At 33.3% G+C, this 12,999-nt stretch overlaps 1 pseudogene; it reads right to left on the reverse strand.

Annotated features, from left to right (window-relative positions):
- LOC129233389 (neurogenic locus Notch protein-like) overlaps window positions 1-12,999 on the reverse strand; it is a 62,471-nt pseudogene that overhangs the window by 34,924 nt on the left and 14,548 nt on the right.

Here is a 12,999-nt window from a genome sequence, read left to right on the forward strand (position 1 = left end):
CCCATACCATTACCAAAGATAATTAGAATGCATCTTTTGGACTGCAAATTAGAAAAATTTCTTGGTGTGTGCCGTCGAACTTCTCCTCCACGTATAATTACGAAAAGATTATACTAAACTGCGCTTTTGGCTCTACGATGGCAAAAAAGCCCGCCACAGAAACCCCGAACCTCCTTTCTGACACTATTGGAGATAATGTTTGCATTTTCAAAGTTTCAATCTTGAAAAATGGGCGGGGGGGAGTCTTACCCGAGCCCTTAATGTTACGAAAGACAGTTAAAATGCATTTCTAAGATTACAAATCAGAAAAATTTCCTTAGATGGGCCCTTAGATCTCTCCTCTTTCTAACATCATCAAAGACAGTCTAAAACTGCATTCTTAGAGCTACTATTTCGAAAAGTATACAGGGGAGGGACACTGGACCTCTTCTCCCCTCGCATTACCAAAGATAGTCTAAAATATGTTTTTAAAGACTTCAAATTCGAAAATTTTCTCCCCTGACCCCCTCTACTTCGAAGTTAATATTATACTTATGGTTGGTTCATATCGGCTCAATCTTAAATCAGAAGTCCTTTACAGTCGCCTCGGAAACACAGAAGTGATTACAGGAATACCACTTTGAGGCCACGCTACTTGCACATGTTTGTTGAGAAAACAGGAAAATTATTGGGCCGTGAACATTCCTTAAAAAATGCTCTAGTTAAAGGTGGACTATAAAGTAGAAGACCGTTATAACGCCGACCTATATAATGCAATTCTCTATAAACCGCACTACTTTTCAGAAGTAAACACTAGGTTTTGAAGTTTAAAAAATCCCTCTGTTTTACTTTGCAAACATAAAAATGGTTAGGCAAATTAAATTTTGAAAGTTTTTCATCTTTCCATCTGATTTCAAAGCTTTTAAATTGTAAATTGGTACTCATAGTAAACAGAAAATACCAGATGGCTCTGAAAAATGCAGCTGTTATGCCAACCATGAAGCTAGCAGAAGTGCAGGATTTTGATTGTGAAACATATTTATTTGTGAATGAATTACTCATTGTAATATTGGTGCTTTAACACTCATTGCAGATAAAACTAATTCTGAAGTGCTAATATATAGATATGTTATGAATATTAGTTTCAAAATTTGTGAAATGATCTATATAACGCAAAAACCTATATAACGCAAAAGCTCTGGTCTCAAGGTGTGGACTATAACGGTCTTCTACTGTATTGATATTTGTGAAAAACTCGAAAATTTTTCCAAAGCATCATATTTTTCCAAATGGCCCCCTTTGAGAATTCTGTCTGGATGCACCCCCGGTAGAAAGATTGAAATCTTGTTGATTGAATCGATTCCGGCAAAGCTAGTGTTCCGCCCAATCAAGCATGTTTCCCAAACGTAAGTTTTTGGCAGATATCCGGTAGAGAAGATTGAAGGGGGAAAATAGAAATAAGAAAACGGGGACCAAAAATTAAGAAAAATTGGGATGTTTTCAGTTGCAGGGGAAAATTAGGAGCGTTTTGAGGTTTGAAAAGGGCAAAGTAAGGAGGATAGTTAGCAGAAATCTATGCATAGCTGACATCAGATTTCATACTCAATTTGGGTGAAAAAATTTCATGACTTTTCCAAGTCTTTATAAAAATTTTCATGACCTTATTGCACAAAGAGAATAGTACCATTCAATGTCAAACTTGCCAATTTTCGGAAATACGCTTTAGAAAAACTTATGTGAATGTCACTACCTCATTGGAGCACTTGTAAAAGAAAAAATATCAGTGCACATTGCAGAAACTAATAAATTATTCTTGTTTGTATTTAGGATATAAATCAAAGTAAAGTAAAATATAGTGAAATGTAATACACTGATGTTTAAATGTCTAATAAGTATTTAATAAATATGGCAGAATAGTAATAATGGGACAAAAATCGAATGAGTCATTACTAAGTTTCCAATAATAAATTCACTTCATAAAAACATTGCCCCCCCCCCTCCCTTTGGTGTCAATAGTGCACAAATCACCCATGTAACTTGACCGTATATTTGTTCATTAAAGGAAAGCCACGTTTTTCAGTAAATTCATTTTTCTAAACCAGATATTTCAGCTGGCAACAATAATCAGTTTTGCGAGCTGTATATTGGGCATCACTGTTTTAGAATAATATAATTCCCTTATTTCCATGTTCTACTGCCTGACTAAAGTCTTCAATTTCGAAAGCCTTCAACATATTGAGATAAACTCTGATGAAATTATTAATGAATTTTTACAAGTAATTGAAGCGAATCGGATGCAATTTAATTGCACTTTTTGAGGGGGCGTGGCAAAATTAAAAACGTGCATGTCTACTAATACGGAACATAAAATATAAGAAGTGCTGAAAATGATGATGAATTCAAAATTAGTGATGCCTCAGTAGTAAAAACACATTATGAAAATAGGCGAGCGACTGTTACGGAAGCAGATGAAATTGGATTCCAAAACTCGGATTTGCTTCTGAGATCGTTCGATTTACATGCAATATTAATAAATCACTCAATATTTCTAGCGCTCTTTTAGCTACTGTTATTTTCTTACTACCGAAGACATTTTTCCATGACTTAAGAAAATATTAATTTTCCATGATTTTTCCAGGTCTGAATTTTTTTTTTTTTTCCATGACCCATACGAACCTTGCAACATGCCAACTTGAAAAATCTTACAATGTACACGGAGGCTATATTTTTACGCTTTTTTGAACATTGTAAAGCAATGTATTAAAATTTAAAATATAATATTTTCAAATCTTCACCTTTACTTGATCTGTGCTTTTATAAGCAAAAAAAAAAAAAATTAAAAATAAGTAAACTTTTATATCTTTGAACTAAAACTTTGAAACGTTCCCGACTTTGCAGATTTCAAAAATTGTCTATCAAAAACTTGTTCAAAATAATAGTTCCTCTGTAAGTTCTTAGAGATTCAAATGTTCTCCATGCTGTTATACCATAAAGAAAAACGCAGCTCTGTCTAGTCCTACATAAGTGAACTTTCGAATACCACGCGTAAATCTAATGATGTGCGTGATATGTAACGCGTCAGAGAGACTAAAACCTAAAAATCGTACAAATCTACCCTAAGACCTGTAGAGAGAGTCGTACAAAATGTCCGAAAATCTTACAATGTATGGTTAAATTGTACAAGTTTGCAGATACAGTGAAGCACCATTTGTACATTTTAAAGGGACTGCATGAAAAAAGCGTACAAACGAGAAAACGTATTAATAGGTATAGGTTAAAACGTATTAGACTTATTAACAGGGACCAATTTTAAAAACGTATAACTGATAAAAACGAATAAAAGAGAAACGTATAAACGGTGCTTCACTGTATGTCTGTGCATAAGTCATTAAAAAAAATTTTGTCGCCTAAGAAGTCGTAGCCTCAGGCAGCTTGAGTAGTAATCAGGCCCTGCTTGTAAAAAAAATGTCTTAGTTCTAGTGATGTTTAAGAAAAAAAAGGGGTTTTTTTGCTCAATTAGCAAGAAGCTGAATACTGAGACTGTATATCAACTTTTAGCATCTAATATCTAAAAACAAAATTCAGCAAAAATAGTTTTTTGCGTCAGAATCTTTCTGTAACTGAGAACTAGGAATGCGTTTCACAGGTTGAAGACACTCCCAAAGGTCCTTTCGTTACCAACTGTGCTGGACGTGAGAAATTCACCTATCGATGAAAATGTTTCCTACAAATATTCCGTTTTTTAATTTATTTTGGAAAATTCTGTTGATGAAGTGCAAAAACTGAGAAAAAGGACAGTGACCTATCAGGAACTGGGTTTGGACCCCCCCCCCTGCACATTAAAAAAATTAACTATTTACTTACCTGCAAGGACCTTATCCTCTTCAATGCGCTTCTTTTCAGCAGGACCTGAAAGCAGATAAAAGATATTTTTAATTCCTTTCTGTTGATTCTCCTGGTCATTGAAGCTTCAAAGCAACTTCAGCATCTGCCATTTTTACTTTCTTCTATATCAAATACATAGAAGAAAGTATTGGATTCGTGCAAATTTTCGAATTTTGACGTATTCGAACGTTTTGAGGTGTGCTGAGTCCATTTCGACTATTTTTGGAAAATGTCTGTCTGTCTGTGTGTGTGTATGTATGTGTGTATGTATGTGTGTGTGTATGTGTGTGTGTCACGTCTGTGTGTGACCAGTTTTTTGTGGCCGCTCTACAGCAAAAACTACCGCATGAAATCGAACGAAATTTGGTACACATATGTGCCCCTATGTGAACTTGTGCCCATTGGTTTTTGGCGCGAATTCCTCCAAGGGGGGTGGAGCAATGGGACGTTTTTTGAGTTACGCGTGCTTGCTGTTCCTCAGGAAGTAACTGGCGGAATCAGACAAAATTTGGTCCATATGTTGCCATTAACAGGAACAGGTGCTGATTCAATTTTGGTGTCAATAACTCAAACCGGGGGTTGAATTATAGAACGTTTTTTGTCGTCAATTGTGACTGCTGTATCTCAAGAAATAACAAACGGAATCAAACAAAATTTTTTTGACAAGTAGCCCTTAGTGGATATAAGAGCTGATTTTATTTTGGTGTCAACAGCTAAAAAGGGGGTAGCGCAATCGCCCGTTCTTTTTTTACATTGTGAGTGCCCTATCTCAAGAAGTAATGCTACGTTCTGGTTGAAATTTGGAATATATGTTAATCCATACGTAAACAGGCTTTGGTTCAATTTTGACGCCAATCGCTCCAAGAGGTGTTGATTTTTTTTTTTTTTGCGAATAAAAATAGCTTTATTAATGCAACAATAAGAAAGATAAATCGTAATAGATTGTCGTCTGCGTATTTCTCGTGATTTTAATTGTATGGAAATGATCGGAAATATTATTTCAATGATTTAAAATTTTTAACTGTTGCCATCTTATGTTTGTTAACAAATAAAATATTTGTAATTAATTCAAGCAAGGCTTTTAAAATAACTTTCAATTTTCGCTCTTTGCTTTGCTTTTACAATAATTCAGACAGTGGGATGGTCGTCAAGTTTTTGCATGTGTAATTTTGTTTTTGTTAGGAATATTGCTTCCTCGTCAAGCATGGGGAGGGATCAGAAAAGGAAAAATATAGAAGAAAGTTTCGTGATGGCCACAACATCCTAGTTTCCCTTGGTTCTTACCTTTTGAGTTTTCTGAGTACTCAGGACCCTCTCCCACGAATTTGCTTAAAATAACGCGTAAACGCGAACCCTGTCTGATTTTTTTTTTTTTTTTTAAATAATGGCAGAGTAAAAATAAGGACTTGGGACATTGAAAGAAGGACTTGTAAGCACTTATAAGGCAAAATATTAAAGTAATGACTTGCTTACCGATTACAGTAATTTTCTTTTATATTAAAATAAGTCAAATTATTTAAAAAATGGTCAGATCCTATGTTTTTAGTAGTTGCTACATTATAAAAAAGTACCGTAAAATGCCTCTAATGTGGACACTAATGGGACAAATTTTTTTGTCCGCAATAAAGGTGTCCGCAGGACAGGGTTTTAATAAGGTTATTTGCATTGGAACTGGGGAATTAAAAATTGTCCGAATAAGAGGGCTTTCCATTAGGAGGGGTTTTACTGCAGTTGTATTTTCCTAACTACATTTTCAAAGTAATTTTAGTTTGCTACAAGAAAAAAATGTAGTTTTTCTAACCACTGGGTTTAGCTATACATTATATATATATATACACATACACTACTAGTATATTATCTTTTCTGCAGGATGTAGAAAGATTGAAATCTCAAAAAAGGCATGCCGTTTCTGGCGAAACTAGCATTCGACATGCCCCCAAAGCATAAGTTTTCGGCAGATATCTTGTAAAATAAAGATTCGAGGGGCGAAAATATGAAGAATGAGAAAACAGAACCAAAAATTAAGAAAAATTAGGAATTTATTTTTCTTAACAGTTCCCTTAGGAAGACATAGCCAGCTTCAGTAGTAATCAGGCCCAGCTTGTAAAGAAATTGATTGCTCACCTTAATTCTTGTGATATTTAACATAAAAAGGCTTTTTTTTTTTTTTGCTCAATTAGCAAGAAGCTGAATACTGAGAATTAGGGCTTATGATTTTTTTTAAATAAAAGTCTGATTTTTTTATTTAAATCTGATTTCGATTTGAATCAATTTTTTTTTAATGTTCAAAAATTTGTAGACCTTTTTTTACCTTACATTTATAAACATAATATAATTCATACAATAAATGAATCCATTCAACTTACTTTTAAAATTAAGATAAGTTCTCGTAACTGTTCAATAATATTTTAAGATTTATAAATACATTATAATGCTTAGATAAGATGTGATTTTATTTTATGCTTTGCTTAAAGATATGCTTTCCTTGATAGCTGAAAGATATGCTTATCATGTACGTTTTTAGTGTCAAATAATGTGTTGATCAATTATTTTTCTGAACTAAATCAGTCATGGTGTATAAGAAAAGCTCCAAATTTTTACTTAGTTCTAAACTGTCATTTTGGAGTAAGAGCAATAGAGTGAAAATATGTTACACACACAGAAAGAGGGATCTAAATAGTTTTGCCTGTTGAAGTTAAGATAGTATAATGCAGTCCGGTTAAATTTAGGGCAATACAATCTAAAAATGTAAAATTAATTTATAAAAGTAAAATCAACTGATTTTAATTAACGATTTTGTTAAAAAAACTTAGTTAAAAAATCACTTGATTTAAATCATGATTCTAATCACTATTCAAGCTGATGATTTAAATCAGCGAACCCTGTATGAGACTATGTCAAACACATGTATTCAGCATTTGATTTAATTTTAATATATAAAAACGAAGTATGCCTCTATCAGCAGAAAGTTTGTTTGAATCAGAATCTTTCCGTTACTCAGAACTAGGAATGCGTTCCACAGGTTCCAAAGAAACCTCTAAAGGTCCTTTTGTTCCGAAATGTGCGGAACGAGAAATTTGTCTATCGATAAAAATATTTCCGACAAATATTCCATTTTTTTTTTCATTTTGGAAAATTCTGTTGATGAAATGCAAAAGCTGAGCACAGGGACAGTGACCTATCAGGAACTGGGTCGGGACCCCATGGACCCCCCTCCCTGGCTGCACATTACAAAAAATATGAACTATTTACATACCTGCAAGCACCTTATCCTCTTCAATGCGCTGCTTTTTTGGAGCGGGACCTGAAAGCAGATAAAAGAAAATAAGAATCATAAGTCGCAACAGGCAGAGAAAACGAGCAACCTATCTCGGCAAATCAGAGTTGAAATCTTTGCCCTGTCAAAACACAAGCTCTGGTCCAATAAAGGTTATTGCAAAACCACGCCTGCCGACATGTCGACGTTGAAAATCTTACAATGCATTGGTTAAAAAATTTCTGGCAGATTTAAATAGATATATTTTTGATGAAATAAAAAACATTATGAATGAACTGTTCTTTAAAGTATTTACTGTAAAAGGCATGTGACTGAAAATTACACTTTTGGAAGAACGCCCCAAATAGTGAAAGTATAGAAGTAATGTGGTTTTACTTACATAAATAATAAACATATTTGTGTACTATAAATAATAAACATATTTATGTACTATTAAAAACAACTGATTAGAAAAGTTTTTTATCAGTAATAATTTTAAAAACAAATAATGCTTCTTGAAATTGTGATTGCAGTAGAGTAATTACTTCAAGACAAAGAGTAAAGGCAAGGGGGCTAAGGCATTAATAACCACTTCCTCTATGCCTGTAGTGTGTTTTATGCAGCATGGGGAAAAACACAAGAAAAAACACAACTGTGTTTTTAAAAACACTTTACAGACACAGAAGCAATTAGGAATTTCATCCTGTGATTAATAAGTTAATATTCAATATTTTTATGTTGAGGAAAAAAGATGCACAAATATGCGACAGGGTATATTCGCACCTCATTAATTATATGTATTTTAACTAATAAAAACTGGCAAAAGTTAAATCCCCCCCCCCCATCCCAAAAAATTTTCATTTCCATGTCGGCCAGTAGCGAACTCCGTTCTGTGTGAATGAAGGCTTAGCTTTATTTAAAACCTGCTTTTAAGAATCGATATAATTTTTATTCTATGTAACATGAAAGTTCCAAACACATTCTTTCAGATGCAGAAAAAAACTTTATTTCGGTATTAATTTTCACCACAAAAATAGAAAAAAACTTTCGAGATTTTAAATAAATATATTTTTTAATTAATATCATCCAAGACGCAGCATAGCTAAAAAGACTCCATCAACTCTCTTTTCAAACAAAATTTTTTTTTTCAAAATTTGTCCATTCATTTAGGAGGCAGAGAGCCGCAGACAGATAAACCAGAGAAACACTTTTAACATGAAAACGCTCAGCAGGAAAAATCTGTTAACGCAAAGTCGCATAGCGGTCTGGACAGTATAAACTGCGTAATATAATACATATCTTTTAACACGAAATTCTTTAAACATGAAATATTATTTCAGTTCCTTAAGCTTCGTGTCAAATGTTTTCCACTGCACACCTCCAACTTATAAACCCCTTCCTTTGTGTGTATGGGTAGAGAATTCAGGTGCTTAATTTTGCAAAAAAAAAAATCTTCATTTAATCATATTTAATTTTGGTTATTTTTTCAAAATTCCCAGATATATCCCTGATTTATCCCGGATAAATAAAGCTCCTTGACATTTCCTTGAATTCCCCAATGTGTCACCACCCTGTACTATGTGCTACACTTTTTTTAAAAAATTAGCTATTTACATACCTGTATACCACTGCAATCTTTTCAAACTGCGGGGCAGCTTTTCCAAATCTGGAGCTAAAAGCAGATAAAAGAAAATCAACATCGTAAGGCACAAGCAGGCACAGTTGTTCAGAAATCAAGCAACGTATATTGGCAAATTGGAATTTAGAGCTTTGACCATGTCAAAATACAAGCTCCCGTCCATTATAGGTTATCGCAAAACCATACCTGACCGACATATGAACTTTGAAAATTTCACAATTCATGCCGTGGCTGTACCAACACACAAAAAACCATTACAATATTTTCAAACCTTAACCAGCAATTACTCTACTTTTATCAGCAAAAAAGAAAGAGAATCCAAGAAAAAGAAAAAACAACAGTGTTGATTTACAAAAGAAAAACAAAGGATTACAATTAGCAATTCGTTTTAAAAAATTAGGTTGTGCATTAGTAAAACATTGTTAATATTTTTCTCAAAGGTGCACTATTGATATAAAACATCAAGAATATTCTTTTGGGAGAACCAACCCACTAGCTTGTCGTACTTTTTATTTTGCAAATTAATATAGCCTTCTGCTTTTGCTGAAACGACTTTGACTGGAAGTTAGGCTTTCATAAGTTGCTGTCTTAATAGCTTTCAAAAATTCTTTGAAAAAACTGTGCATAAGTTTAAAAAAAAAATTATACTTCATTTTTATTATAATTTATTTACTTTTTTAGTCATAAGACATTTTCTTTTTTCCTTAGCAATGTTTAATATTTAATTCGGTACTTTTAATATGAATTAAAATTGTTACATTACTAATAATTTTATGAATATAAAATACGAGTAAAAATGGAATATTATATTACTTTGTTATATTGGATGATGTATGATACATCATAAAAATTTAGTACATCACTTTTTTGGTTATTTTTAATAATAAATGAGCAACATTATTATGATTAATATACTTTTAATACCATAGTTAAAAAAATAGTAAATATTAAAAATATCAAAACATCATGATATTTTCAAAATTAAATATACAGTATACTCCTGATTATCTGTGTGCGGATTATCCGGTTTGTGGATTATTCGTGCATCATTTCGGAATCACACTTTTCTAAAGCTTCGATGATGTTATCGATAATATCGATATCATTCTGGAAGGTAAAGAAATCGAAGGTTTCGAATCAGTTGACGCTAAAAATGTTGAAGAGTGGTGAGTGTTAAAAGTGACGAATGTGAATCAGGAATTCAATGTGTAACTGACGAAAACATCATTGAACTTGTTACTGAATCAAACACAAATGATACCAAAAACGAAGATGAAGAACATGAAGAAAATACAGTTTCACATTCTACTGCTCTACAATTTGTGGAACATTTATTGGATTACATGAGTGAAAGAGGTTACGATTATGGAGAAATAATTGCAGTAAGAAAAATTCGTACGGACATACGCAACAATTTAAACAAACAAAGAAAACAAAAATGTATCACCGATTTTTTTAAGCAATAAATATTGAAGAAAAGTTCCTGGTTTGTGTGAGTATATATATTATTTAGTTTTTTCTGATTTCCCCTCAAATAGTTACCCTGCATATTCCTTAAATGATTTTTCGGATTATCCGTGTTTTTCGATTATCCGTGCTACGCCGCCCGGCGATAAGCACGAATATAATCGGAAGTATACTGTATATCTACTGTATATCCTGACATACAGGGTGTTCTGTTTTAACCTGTAAGACCTTTATTTTCGCAGTCATAGATGCATACTTCCAGTTGCAAAAATGTTCAAAATCAGATGCCGAATTAAGATTTTGAAAATTTGAAGCAAAAAGAGAAATGAGTCAGAAAATACAAAAATTTAACTTTTTATAGGCGACAAAAGATTCCTATTCGGTTTCTTTTTTAGAGGCGACTCTAAAAACAAGTCAGGGGGCGCTAGGTCCCTTGACTTGTATTTTAATAAAAAAAATCTCCATTGAAAACTATTAATTGGGAAAAATTGGAATCTTTTCAGATCAGGATCATTATGAGGCCTGAAAGGTTCAAAAAACAGGGGGGAAAGATTTAAACGCCGACAGACAAATTAGGAAAAATCTCACCTCTGTGGCAACAAAAGGGCTACTTGCAGTCCCTGTTTTCCATTACATTGTCATTGATTGGTGGATGTACAGGAGGGGGGGGGGGGGGGCTTGGGTTCAGCTACTGTTGCAGTCAAAATGGGCAACATCCGAAACTTCGCATTTTTCGAGAGCAGATCATATCTGCATCGGTTTGGCACAGAAAAGTCAAATTGTCGAGGCCCGTAAAGAGTCGGCTCCATCTAGTGGGGCCCATGCATCGAGCTACCTTACGTTTATCTACACAAATGTCATTTAGCGAACATCAAAGAAAAAAAGAACAATTGAAGAGGTGCCATGCAAAAGCAAACAGGTCCACTTCAAAAAACTGTCGGGAAAACAAGAAAGACTATAATTTATTTAATGTTGAACTTGGCACCAACAAAAAGTTGTTGAATATCGTTCAGTTTGAACCTAGTTATGTGTAGGACGTTTTCCAAGACAAATATAGCACACATTTTGTGAATAACTTTGCTATGATAAAATTTAAAAAATACATAGTTTATATTATCTAATAATTCTTGCACTAATTATTTCAGTCATTCTAACTGCTTACAGTTAAAAAACTCGAATAAAAATTGTAACATATCTAGAATAAGTTTCCTGTTCCGGAAAAAAACTGACTTTCGTAGGAAAAATATTTTTTAAAAAAATTTGAACAATGTGACATCTATTTACTTTTCGTTACAATTATTGATAACATGATTTAAATCAAGATACAAATGATATCTTGCTTCAAGGTCATCCGCCATCTATCTGCGGTCAAGCTTTAGTCCCAACTTACCAGGTTCAGGCTCCTGCCTTTCTTGTTCCCGCCTGTTTCGATGTTCTTGTTCGCGCCTTTCTTTCCTTTCTCGCTCCCGCTTTTCTCGTCTTTCTCGACGTTCTTCTTCCTGCCTATTTTGTTCTTCAAGCTGCGCCTGAAGGGCATCCCTCTCTGCATTCAGTTCTGCGAGAACTGTCGAGAAGAGAGAAAGTTTTCAGACCCCGGAAAACGTACATAATATTTTTCACATATTCAGGTCAAGTTACATCCACTTATGTACAGGGAGAATGCTTGTACGCAGGGTTCGAAAATATCGTGATATTTTCCAAAATATCGAAAATATCCGATATTTTGATATCCATCCAATATTTCATTTTACATTTCTATCAATTTTAATGGAGTTCATTTAGCATCAGCTGTTTTACTCCTTTTTCTTCTATTAGCTACTTTTACACAGTTATATGATTCAAAAATAAAAGACATGCATCTGTCACTGCACAATCATAAGACATTTTCAATTCTTTTTTGACCAATGACAAAGTGCATAACTTTTGGTTATTTTTAATAATAAATGAACAACATTAGTATGATTAATATAATGTTTACATTGAAAATACCATAGTTGAAAAAATAAATATTGAAAATATCAAAATATCATATTTTCAAAATAAATATCGGATATATGTTGTGATATATATCATGATATATATTGACTGATATATGTTTGTGAACCCTGATACGTATAGTAACTTTTGTTTGTGATACACAAGTCATTCCTGATCAACCTTCAAGACCTTCCTTTTCGCTACTTTTCGGCCCAAAACGCTTACTTCCAACTACAAAAATGCTCGAAATGAGGTGCAGAGTTAGGATATTTAAAGTTTGACGTAAAAATGGGTCAAAAAATACAACATTTAACTTTTTATAGGGGCCCTAAGACCCCTAACTTAGGGAAATAATCTCCATTGAAAGATATTACTAACACTAAGAACTTTATATTTGTGCAGCCAAAACTTGGAGATATTCAAAGTTTCAAGGGGCCATACAGAAGATGAGATTGGTACTTATCGCCCTTTCAAAAGAATGACAGGTTGTCCAAGTAAAAAGAAACAAAGTACTATTCAAATTTTTCATTGCTATTCAAAAATAAATGCATATTTTATGCCATGATACTCAAAAACTCTCTTTACCGGAAAAGTAAGCAATTGCAATTCTGATTTATACACAATGTGACTTGAGGCTGTGAAGATCTCCTACTCTTTACTAGTCACAACGTTCTCTTTTTTTCCTACCGTAAAATAGGATTTTACAGTACTGATGATAAAGCGTTATCAACAAGCCATTTTTAACCACCAGGCAGTTGTTGCAGAAGAGTGATGTCATAACCAGCTGATCTTATTT

This window comes from Uloborus diversus, unplaced genomic scaffold (assembly GCF_026930045.1).
Source record: "Uloborus diversus isolate 005 unplaced genomic scaffold, Udiv.v.3.1 scaffold_370, whole genome shotgun sequence".
NCBI classification, from domain to species: Eukaryota; Metazoa; Arthropoda; class Arachnida; order Araneae; family Uloboridae; genus Uloborus; species Uloborus diversus.